Source organism: Lemur catta, chromosome 13, assembly GCF_020740605.2.
Source record: "Lemur catta isolate mLemCat1 chromosome 13, mLemCat1.pri, whole genome shotgun sequence".
Lineage (NCBI taxonomy): Eukaryota > Metazoa > Chordata > Mammalia > Primates > Lemuridae > Lemur > Lemur catta.
Window position 1 is genome coordinate 6,849,142 of NC_059140.1, and position 12,066 is coordinate 6,861,207.

Here is a 12,066-nt window from a genome sequence, read left to right on the forward strand (position 1 = left end):
ACTAACATTCTTCTCATTATAATCAGAATGAAACAATTACAATATTATAAATTGTTTTACTAATTGCAAATTAGGGTGATGAAATAGAGTGAATTTTGGAATATTTTTAGATTACATGTAAACTTAATTTGTTTTATTAAATTAAAAAAGGTTTTTAATGTGTCAAACATGTTGTAGATTCAATGAAATGTTATTTTGCCTCTACAATTAACCTATATGATGTTACTCAAAGTTGGAGGTAATGGATTCTAAAAATGTGCAGTTGGGTTACACACTAAAATGACATCATTTGTTAGCCTTTTTCCAGTTGTTTTAAATTTCTAATAATTTGATTAAAATGTTCCCAAAAGTTTTATTTTTTTTTTGCAATTACGTTGTTACTGTAATGATTATAATAAAGATTGGCCGCTTAATGAAAAGCCATACATTTCTGAACACTGAATGACTACTTCTTCCATTTTATCCTACATTTTTCTTTCAACATGCAACCTCTCTAGCCAGTGAAGAACTAATAAACACATTTTTTATTTACATCAAATCAAACATACAAGTACATCATGGCTGAGATGAACTTTAGCTGTAATAGATTTACAGAGTAAATAATTATGTTTGTGTGAATGTGGATGTATACCTATTTTGAAAAGAAAAGAAGAAATATTAGAAAAAATGGTAATTTCCAAAGTGTTGAGAATTTACTAGCAAACTAGAAACTTCAAAGATTCTGAAAGCAATTTTATTTTCCTTTATGTTGAATTACTTTGTTTAAAACCCTAAAGCTTCTGGTTCAGAACCTGCCCTCGCCAATCCTCTGTTCTTACATGCTTATTACTCATGCTAGGCCTAATGTATAATTTTATTGTTTCAAAGTTTATTAAGTATTCTTTATATGACATGCTCTTCAAATATAAGAATGATTTTTATAAAATTTAATGGGGCTCATAAAATAATCTGAAGGTATGAGTAATTCCACAGTGTATTAAATTCATTTTATTTACTTAGTACATTCTATACTTTCCTTCTAATTTGGGGAGTGTATTAAAAGCACTTTTGGTTACTGTTTCTTTTACTTTTGGTCATTGACCTACTTGATTTATTGACTGTGTCAGGCTAATTTGTTCAGGTAAACACTAAGAAGGATTTATAAATTATGGGGTTGTTTTGATATTTAAATAGAAGGAAGAAGTATAGAACAGGGTTATGTATGTAACAGATGCTTTATAATTAGCAATAAATATTTCTGTGGGAGTGAGTTTGTGGCTCTAGGTAAGAGATTGAATATGTCCAGGGTGAAAAAATGGCACTGATTTTGCATGTGGAGAGAGGAGACCTACAGAACAACCAATGCTTGGAATTCATAAGTGGAAACTCTACTTCTTTGATTTCATAATTATCTCCAGTTTTTTTGCTATCTTTTTATCTTCATTTGCTTCTACAAATGTATCTAAGCCATTCTTTCTGCCTGTGCTTGGGCTACAGCTTTCTCACTATGTTACTCACCCCCTGCCAGTTCACACAGTACATTAAAAGTTCTGATGAGAAGTGCAGAATTTTTAATTTGGTGAAAAATATTTAACAGGTAATTTGAGGCCATTAATAGGTTATACATGGACCATTCTGATTAGTTTAGATTAGAGAGATTCAGTGTCTTAGGCTAAAAACAAGAACCTTAAAGTACAAAGAAAGATAAACAATTCTGAATGCCAGAGGATTAAATCAAGAACTCAGTATTGTTTGCTTTGTAAAAGCAAGATGTTATTAGATCCTAACATATGTCATAAATATGAAAATAATTAAAATAAGTAAAGCATTGATAAGTGTGTGATGCATATGGTAAGCACTATATAAAGAAACATCAGAATTTGGCTATCTCTTAATAGAGAGTTTAGGTAAATGAATAAGTCTGAATTTAATTTTCTACGAATTACTTATAGTACAACATATGCGTCCATGTAGAATCTACTTATGAGTATGTATTTTCAGTGTTAGTATATAATAGAATGATTTCTATGGATTTAAAATTTGGAATAATCTTTCTTTACCTGATATTTCAATCTTAGATAATTTATTTTACATGACTTTGTTTGAGTTCATACAGTGCACAGTACATAGTTTTCCTATTTGGTCATCTAACTGTGGCCAACAATTTGGTCATTCTCTCTAGAGGAATCTCGGATCATGGCAGCTTTTTGATTGAAAATTTCATCAGTGATTTGGCATGCAATCTTGTTTTCTGTGCTGACAGTGGCCAGAGTTGGGACAGTGAGCACCACATACCTCTTTAGTGTCTTCCATACCATAATAATCAGCACCAAGAAGTCCAGGTGTCCTTAGTTTCAAATAAAAGTGTTAAAGCCCCTTTCATGTTCTGTGCTGGATTCTAAATCTGCTGGTAAATATCAGAGTTCCCTTGCTTATGACTGACAAATAGAATGACAAAAACAGCACTAAAACTATATATTTTTGATACAGTTCAGCTAAGCTCATGGCAAAGATCCAGGCTGAGCATTTAGGACAATGCTATACTTCAAAGATTTTTATTGATTTTTTTAATTAACTGATAACATTATATGTAGTTATCATGTAAAATGTGATGTTTTGAAATACACACACACACACTTTGTCTAATGCTTATTCTAGCTAATTAACAGATGCTTTACATCTCATAGTTCTTTGTGGTGAAGAACACTTATTGACTGTCTCAGCATATTTTAAAAATATCATTTAAAATGTATTAAAAATATCATCATTAATTATAATAAATGCTGTACAGTAGATCTCTTCAATTTATTCTTTCTATCTTACTGAAATTATGTAGCCTTTGAAAGACATTCCCCCAGACCTACTCTTTCCTAAAACCCTAGCCTCTGATGCCACCATTTTTCTTTCTACTTCAGTGAGATCACAGATGATGAAGCATGTGTCCGTGCCTGGCTTATTTCAATTAACATGTTCTCCATGTTCACCCATGTGATTTAATACGACAGTATTTTTCTTTTTTGTGGATGAATAGTATTTCATTGTATATATATATGTTCCATTTTACTTAATCGTCCTTCAATGATGGGCAAGTAAATTGATACTATATCTTCACTACTGTGACTATTGCTGAATAAATATGAAAGTGAAGATGTTTCTTAAACATACTGATTTCATTTTGGAGGGCCAACGGTGTGATTGCCATATCATATGGTTGTTCTATCTTTAATACTTAAAGAAATGTTTATACTGTTTTTCATAATGTACTGATTTGCATTCACACCAACTGTGTAACAGCATTCTTCTTTTTTGTGCATATTTGCCAATATTTGTTACATCGTATCTTTTTAATAGTAGTCATTCTAACAGGAGTGAGTTGACGTCTCATAGCATTTTAGATTTCCCAATCTCTGATGATTACTGACCTTGAGAATTTTTCAATTATATGCTGGCCATTTGTGGGTCTGCTTTTGACAAAAATCTACTTAAGTCTATTTCCTTTTTTTTTTTAATTATTGTGGGTAAATATTTGTTGTATATGTTTATAGGGTTCATGTGATAATTTGATACAGGAATACAGTGTGATTTAATCAGGATAATTGGGGTAGCCATAACCTCAGACATTTATCATTTCTTTGTGTTAGGAACATTCTAATTTCATTCTTTTAGTTATTTTAAAGTATACCATAACTGTTGATTATAGTGACTTTGTTGTGCTATCAAACATGGTTCATTCTAAGCAATGATACCTTTTCACCCATTAACCATTCTCAATTTATTCCCCTTCCTGCTATGCTTTCCAGCCTCTATTCACCATAATTCTACTCTATGTTTTCATGAAATCAATTGGTTTTAATTTAGCTCCCACATATGAGTGAGAAGATGAGAGATTTCTTTTTCAGTGTTTGGCTTATTTCACTTCCCTAATGTTCTTCAGTTCCATACATGTTATTGCAAATGGCAGAATTTACTTCTTTTTTCTAACTATATAATATTCCATTGTATATATTGACCACAGTCTCTTTATCAAGTGATACAATAAAGGATAAATACAATAAGGTGATTCCATATCTTGGCTATTGTGAAAAGTGCCACAGTAAACATGGGAGTGCATGTAACTTTTTGATACGCTGAATTCCCCACCTTTAGATATATAACTAGAAAGGGGATTGCTATTTTTACTTTTTGAGGAACCTTTATACTCTTCTACATAGTGGTTGCACTAGTTTACATTCCCAACAAGAGCATATGAGGGTTCCTTTTTCTTCAGATCCTCTCCAGCATTCATTATTGCCTGTCTTTTTGATAAAAGCTCATTTAAGTGGGAGAGATGGTATCTCATTGCAGTTTTGATTTGCATTTAACTGATGACTAATGATGTTGAGCATTTTTTTCATACACCTGGAGGCCATTTGTATGTCTTCTTTTGAGAAATGTCTATGCAGATATTTTGTTCATTTTTAATTGAATTGTTTGACATATTTCCTCCTGAGTTGTTGGAGCTCCTTCCATATTCTAGTTTCAGTCCCTTATCAGATCCACATTAGCAAATATTTTCTCTCATTCTGTGGGTTCTCTCATCATTTTTTTCATTGTTTCTTTTGCTGTGCAGAAGCTTTTTAGCTTGACATAATTCCATATGTCCAATGTTGCCTTGGTTGCCTGTGCTTTGGGGGTATTACTCAAGAAGAATCACATAGTTTTTCTACTTTAGGTCCTTGATTTATCTCCATATTACTTTCCCTAGAGTTTGTAATAGTTTGCAGTCCCACCAGCAGTGTATGAATATTCCTATCTCTCCACATCCACTCCAACTTTTGTGATTCTGGGACTATTTGATAAAAGCCATTCTCACTGGAGAAAAGTGATATGTCCTTTTGGTTTTTATTTGCATTTCCATGAGGGTAAGAGATGTTGAGTGTGCACTTACAGTAGTAAGATTCTTTGCGTGTTGGGCAGGAGGGAAGGAGAAGGAAAAGATGGGTACATTCAAACCTAATGCATCATCTGGGGGATGGACACACTTGTAGCTCTGACTCAGGTGGTTCACAGGCAATACATGTAACCAAAAGATATTTATCTCCATAATATGCTGAAATAAAGATTTAAAAAAACCTTGAAAACACCAATGTCCTGAAGCATTTCCTAAATGTTTTCTTTGAGTATTTCCATAGTTTGAGGCCTTAGATTTAAGTCTTTAATCCATTTTGATTTGATTTTTGTATATGGTGAGAGATGAGGGTCTACTTTCATTCTTTTGCATATGGGCATCCAGTTTTTCCCGAATTGTTTATTGAAGAGACTGTTCTTTCCCCACTCTATGTTCTTGGCAACCTTGTTGAAGGTAATTCCACTATAGATGTGTGGATATATTTCTGGGATCTCTATTATGTTACATTGGTCTATGTGTCTGTTTTTAGGCCAGTGCCATGTTGTTTTGTTGACTACAGCTCTGAAGTATAATTTGAAGCCAGATAATGAATTATAACCCATTCAATTTTGTCTTTTTTGCTGAGAATGGCTTTGGATATTCTAGGTCTCTTTGGATTCCTATGAACTTTAGCATTATTTTTTTCTATCTCTGTGAAGAATGTTATTGGTATTTTGATGGAGATTGCCTTAATTCTGTAGATTTCTTTTGGTGGTATGTACATTTTAACAATATTGACTTTTATCAGTCCTTGAGCATGGAATATATTTCCATTTTTATGTCATTTTCAATTTCTTTTATTAATTTTTTATAGTTTTCATTGTACTGATCTGTCATTCCTTTCGTTAAGATTATCCTTAGGTATTTTATTTTATTTTCTTATTTTATTTTAATATTTGTAGCTATGGTAACTGAGATTACTTTCTTGGTTTCATTTTTAGAGTATTTACCGGTGGCATATAGACATGCTACTGATATTTTAAATGTTTATTTTGTATCCTAGAACTTTATTGAATTTGTTTTTTTGTTGTAAAAGTTTGTTGTGGAGATTTGCCCCTTTTAATAGTTATTAGTTTTATGTTGTATAGTTTTTTGAGTTCCTTATATATTTTGATATGAAACCATTAGATGTATAACTTAGAAATATTTTCTCCAATCTGTATGTTGTTTTATCATTCCATTCTATCTTGTGATGTGCAAAAGCTTTTAATTTGAAGTGATCATGTTTGCTTTTATTTTCATTTATTTATTTTTTTGCATTGCCTGCGATTTTGAAGTTAAGTCCAAACCACATTGTTAAATGATGTCATAGAACTCTTCTATGATTTTGGAGTAGTTTCAAAGTTTCATGTCTTACATTTAAGTCTTTAATCCCTTTTAGTTGTTTTTTTTATAGATGGTGTTAGGTGATGGTCTCATTTCCTTCTTCTACATGTGGATATCCAATTGTCGAAACATCACTTACGGAAGAGATTGTCCTTGATTCATTATTAGTTCTTGTCACCTTTGACTAAAATCAGTTAGCTGTTAATGTATACATTTATTTTGTGTGTCTCCACTGTGCTCCATTGTCCTACATGTCTGTTTTTCTGGTTGTATTATACTGTTTCAGTTACTATAGTTTGTTGTATAAATTCAGTGTGATGAAGTCAACTTTGTTTTTTTTTTTGTTTTTTGTTTTTTTGCTTAGTTGCTTTAGTCATTCAGGGTCTTTTGTGCTACCATATGAATTTTGGATGTTTCTTGAAATTTTTGTGAAAAATGTCATGGGTATTTTGATGAAGATTGCATTGAAGCTGTAGAACATTTTGTGTGGTATACACATTTTAACAATATTAATTATGCAAATAAATGAACAAGGAATATCTTTCCATTTATTTTGACTTCTTAAAGATCTTACATCAACGTACAGATTGTTCACATTTTGGTTAAAATTTATTTCCAATGTTTTTTTTTGTACCTGCTGTATATGGGAATGTTTTCTTGGTTTCCTTTTCAGGTAGTTTATTGTTAGCATATAGAAATGCTACCTACATTTTATTTTGATTTATATCCAGCATGTTTACTAAATTTATTATTTCTAACAGTTTTTTGGTGGAATCTTTAGGGATTTCTACAAATAAGATCATATCAATTGTAAACAAGGACAATTTAATTTCTCCTTTTCCCATCTTTGATTTTTTTCTCTAATTTCTATGGCTTGGAAATCTTGGACAATGTAGAATAAGAGTGCAGAAAGTGGGAATCCTAGTTACATTCCAGAGAAAAAGCTTACAACCTTTTTTTCTATTTGTTATGATGTTAGTTATGCATTTATCATATAGGACCTTTATTGGGTTGGGGTACAGTTGTTCTATACATAACATGTTGAGAATGTGTATCATGAAGGAATGTAGAATATGGTCCTGGGCTCTGTCATTTTGGTCAGAATATGGGAAGATGCATCCATAATTACAGGATGCCCTGAGGGTATTGTATCTGATATGACCTGTTTATCATGTCTGTTGTGAGTATCTGGTTCCCTAAATATAATCGAGTCCCAGGGATTGTCACCTGCTTTGTTGATTGGATTATGTCATAGCCATTTTCAGAAAGGGGACATGACTTAAGAGAGTGAGTTAAATATCTGTTGTAAAGATATAAAAAAATAATAAAATATTTACGTTTGTACAGTTATCAAATAATTTTATCTTTCTGTTATGTGGCTTCTATTATGCAGTGTGTATTATCAATATGACTCAGAAATACAGTGACAAAATAAGTATAAATAAGCTGGTGGACATTTTTCATATATTATTTTTTATATTTTTTAGGTTCTTTTTTTTTTTTTTTGGTTTCTGCTTTTTTTGTGGTTTTTTTGGTTTTTATTATTTCATCATATTATGGGGGTCCAAAAGTTTAGGTTACATATATTGCCCTTGCTCCACCAACCCCCCGAGTCAGAGCTTCAAGTGTGTCCATTCCCCAGACAGTGCACTTCACACTCATTGTGTATGTACACACTGATCCCCTACCCCCTACATCTGCCCCACACCCGATTAGTGTTATTCTCAAATGTGCTCTTAGGTGATGATCAGTGAAACCAATTTGCTGGTGAGTACATGTGGTGCATATTTTTCCATTCTTGGGATACTTCACTTAGTAGAATGGATTCCAACAATATCCAGGAGAACATAAAAGGTTCTATATCAGCATTATGTCTTACAGCTGAGTAATACTCCATGATATATATACACCACATTTTATTAATCCACTCATGTATTGATGGGCACCTGAGCTGTTTCCGCATGTTTGCAATTATGAATTGTGCTGCTATATACATTCACATGCTGATGTCTTTTCTATAGAATGACTTTTGTCTTCTTCTGAGTAGATGCCCAATAATGGGATTGCTGGATCGAATGGTAGGTCTACTTGAATCTGTTTAAGGTATCTCCATAGTGCTTTCCACAGAGGTTGTACTAGTTTGCAGTCCCACCAGCAGTGTATGAGTGTTCCTGTCTCTCCACATCTACCTCAAATTTGTTGTTTTGGGTCTTTTTGATAAAGGTCATTCTCACTGGAGTTAAGTGATATCTCATTGTGGTTTTGATTTGCATTTCCCTGATGATTAGAGATGCTGAGCATTTTTTCATATGTTTATTGATCATTCCTCTGTTTTCTTTTGAAAACTTTCTATTCATGTCTTTGTCCACTTTTTGATATGATTGTTTGATTTTTTTCTTGCTGATTTTCCTGAGTTCTAAATAGATTCTAGTTATCAGTCCTTTATCGGATGTGTAGCATGCGAAAATTTTTTCCCCTTGTGTAGGTTGTCTATTTGCTTTCGTGAATGTTTGTTTCTTTATCTGTGCACAAGGTTTGTAATTTAATCAGGTCCCATTTTTTTATTTTTGTTTTTCCTGTGATTGCCTTTGGGGTCTTCTTCATAAATTCTTTGCCTAGGCCAATGTTTATACGAGTCTTTCCCCCATTTTCTTCTACAATTCTAGTAGTTTCACACCTAAGATTTAAGTCTATTATCCACCGTGATTTGATTTTTGTGAGAAATGAAAGGTGTGGGTCCTGTTTCAGTCTTCTTCATGTGGCTATTCAGTTTTCCCAGCACCATTTATTGAATAATGATTCTTTTCCCCACAGTATGGTTTTTTCTGCTTTGTCAAAGATTAGATGGCCATATGAGGATGGTTTTATATCTGTATTTTGTATTCTGTTTCACTGATCTGTGTCCCTGTATTTGTGCCAATACCATGTAGTTTTAATAACCACAGTCTTGTAGTATAGTTTGAAGTCTGGTAAATTAATACCTCCCATTTTGTTCTTATTGCCTAAAATTGCTTTTGCTAAATGGGGTCTTTTGTGGTTCCATACAAAGTGTAAAATTATTTTTTCTATATCTGTAAAAAATGATGTTTGTAATTTAATAGGGATTGCATTGAATCTGTAGATCACTTTGGGTAGTATAGTAATTTTAACAATGTTGATTCTTCTGATCCACGAGCATGGTATCGTTTTCTACCTGTTTACATGCTCTATGATTTCCTTCCTCAGTGTTTCACAGTTCCCCCTGTAGAGGTCTTTTACCTCCTTAAATGTATTCCTAGATACTTTATTTTCTTTGTTGCTATTGTCAAGGGTATTGAGACTTTGATTTGCTTCTCTGACTGTTATTGGCATATATGACTGCCTCTGATTTGTGTGCTTTGAATGTGTATCCTGAGACTTTACTGAGTTCATTTATCAGTTCCAGGAGTCTCTTGGTTGAATCCTTGGGTTTTCTAGATATAATGTCATATCATCAGCAAAGAGTTAGACTTTGATCTCTTCTGTCCCCATTTGGACTCCCTTGATTCTGCTCTCTTGCTTGATTGCTCTCACAAGCACTTCCAGCACTATGTTGAATAGCGCTGGGGACAGTGGGCAACTTGTCTGGTTCTACTTCTAAGTGGGAATGCTTTCAATTTTTCCTCATTCTGTATGTTGGCTATGAATTTGTCATATATGGCTTGTATCATTTTTAGGTAGGCCCTATCTATGCCTATTCTGTTAAGCATTCTTGTAAAAAGGTGTTGAATTTTGTCAAATGCTTTCTCTGTGTTTATTGAGAGGATCATATGGTCTTTGGATTTGCTTCTATATATGTGGTGTATTACATTTATAGATTTGTGTATGTTGAACCATCATTGCATCTCTGGGATGAAGCCCACTTGGTCATGATGGATTATTTTCTTGATAAGCACCTGGATTCGATTTGCTAGGATTTTACAGATAATTTTTACATCATATTCATAAGGGATATTGGTCTGTAGTTTTCTATTTTTGTTGCATCCTTTTCTGGTTTTGGTATTAGAGCTATGTTGGCTTCATAAAATATGTTGAGGAGGATTCCATATTTCTATATGTTGTGGAATAAGTTTGGTAGGATAGGCACCTGTTCTTCTTTGAGGGGTGACAGAATTTGGGTGTGAAACTATCTGGTCCGGGCCTTTTCTTTTGGGGAGGTTTTTTGTTGCTATTTTGATTTCAGTTCTTGATATCGGTCTGTTCAGGAATTCTATTTCTTCCTGGTGGAGCCTAGGGAGGTTGTGTGTTTCTAAAAATTTGCTCACTTCCTCCACATTTTCCAGTTTGTATGCATAAAGGTTTTTATAGATTCATAGATGATATCTTCTATCCCTGTGGCATCAGTTGTAATTTCTCCTTTGATGTTCCTGATGTAGGTTATTAGAGATTTTTCTTTTCTGGTCTTAGTTAGTCAAGCCAAAGGTGAGTCAATTTTGTTTATCCTTTCAAAGAACCAACTTTTTGTTTTATTAATCACCCGTATAGTTTTCCTGTTGTCCATTTAATTTAGTTCTGGTTGATCTTACTAATTTCAATCCTTCTGCGGGGTTTGGGGTCAGTCTGTTCTTCTTTCTCCAGCTCTTTGAGTCTATTCATTAGGTTTTCTATGTGTAAATTTTCTGTCTTTTTGATATAGGCATTTATGGAAATAAACTTTCCTCTCACTACTGCTTTAGCTGTGTCCCACAGATTTTGATAACTTGTGTCTCCTTTGTCATTTAGTTCAAAGAATCTTTTGATTTCCATCTTGATTTCCTCATTTATGAAATGATCATTCAGGAGGAGGCTGCTTACCTGCCACAACTTTGAGTAGAAATGAGAATTTCTGTTAGGGTTGATTTCTACTTTTATTCCACTGTGATCTGAGAAGGTGCATGTTATCATTTCTATTTTTTTAAATTTTTTAAGACATGCTTTGTGTCCTAGGATATGGTCAGTCTTAGACAATGTCTCATGAGCTGATGAGAAGAACATTTATTCAGTGGAGTTTGGATAGAATGTCGTGTAAATGTCAGTCAGGCCCATTTATTCTAGCATTCTGTTTAAGTCCATTACTTTTTTGTTTATTTTCTGTTTGGAGGATCTGTCCTGTGCTGTCAGTGGGGTGTTGAAGTCTCCAGCTATTATGGTGTTGCTGTTTATCATTTGGATTGGTTCAATTAGGGTTTGCTTTATGAATGTGGGTGCACCTAAGTTGGGTGCATACATATTAAGTATAGCTATGTCTTCTTGTTGAACTGTAACCTTCACCAGTATATATTGACCATCTTTGTCTTTCATTACTTTTGTTGTTTTAAAAACTAAGTTATCTGAAATTAAAACTGCCACAGCAGCCTTGTTTTGGTTCTTGTTTGCTTGAAATATCGATTTCCATCCCTTTATTTTCAATATAGATACATCTTTGCAGGTTAGATGAGTTTCCTGAGACAGCAGATACTTCGCTTGTGTTTTTTTGTCCATTGGGCCAGCCTATGTCTCTTAAGTGGGGAGTTCAAGCCATTCACATTTATTGAGAGAACTGATAGGTGTGGCAAATTTGTGTTCATTCTATTGGGTAGAACTTCATTGCTATGTTTTCTCTCTTGAGCCACTGTGGTATCTGGCCTTTGATCTGTAGCTTTTTTGTAGTTTTACATTCGTGAGTGTTTCTTGTGCTGGTCCATGTGCAACTCTGTTTAGAGTACTTCTTGGAGGGCTGGGCTGGTCTTGTTGAATTCCCTCGATCTTTGTTTATCTGAGAATGTCTTTATTTCTCCTTCATATACAAAACTGAGCTTTGCTGGCGACAGGATTCTAGGCTGGGCATTATTCTGTTT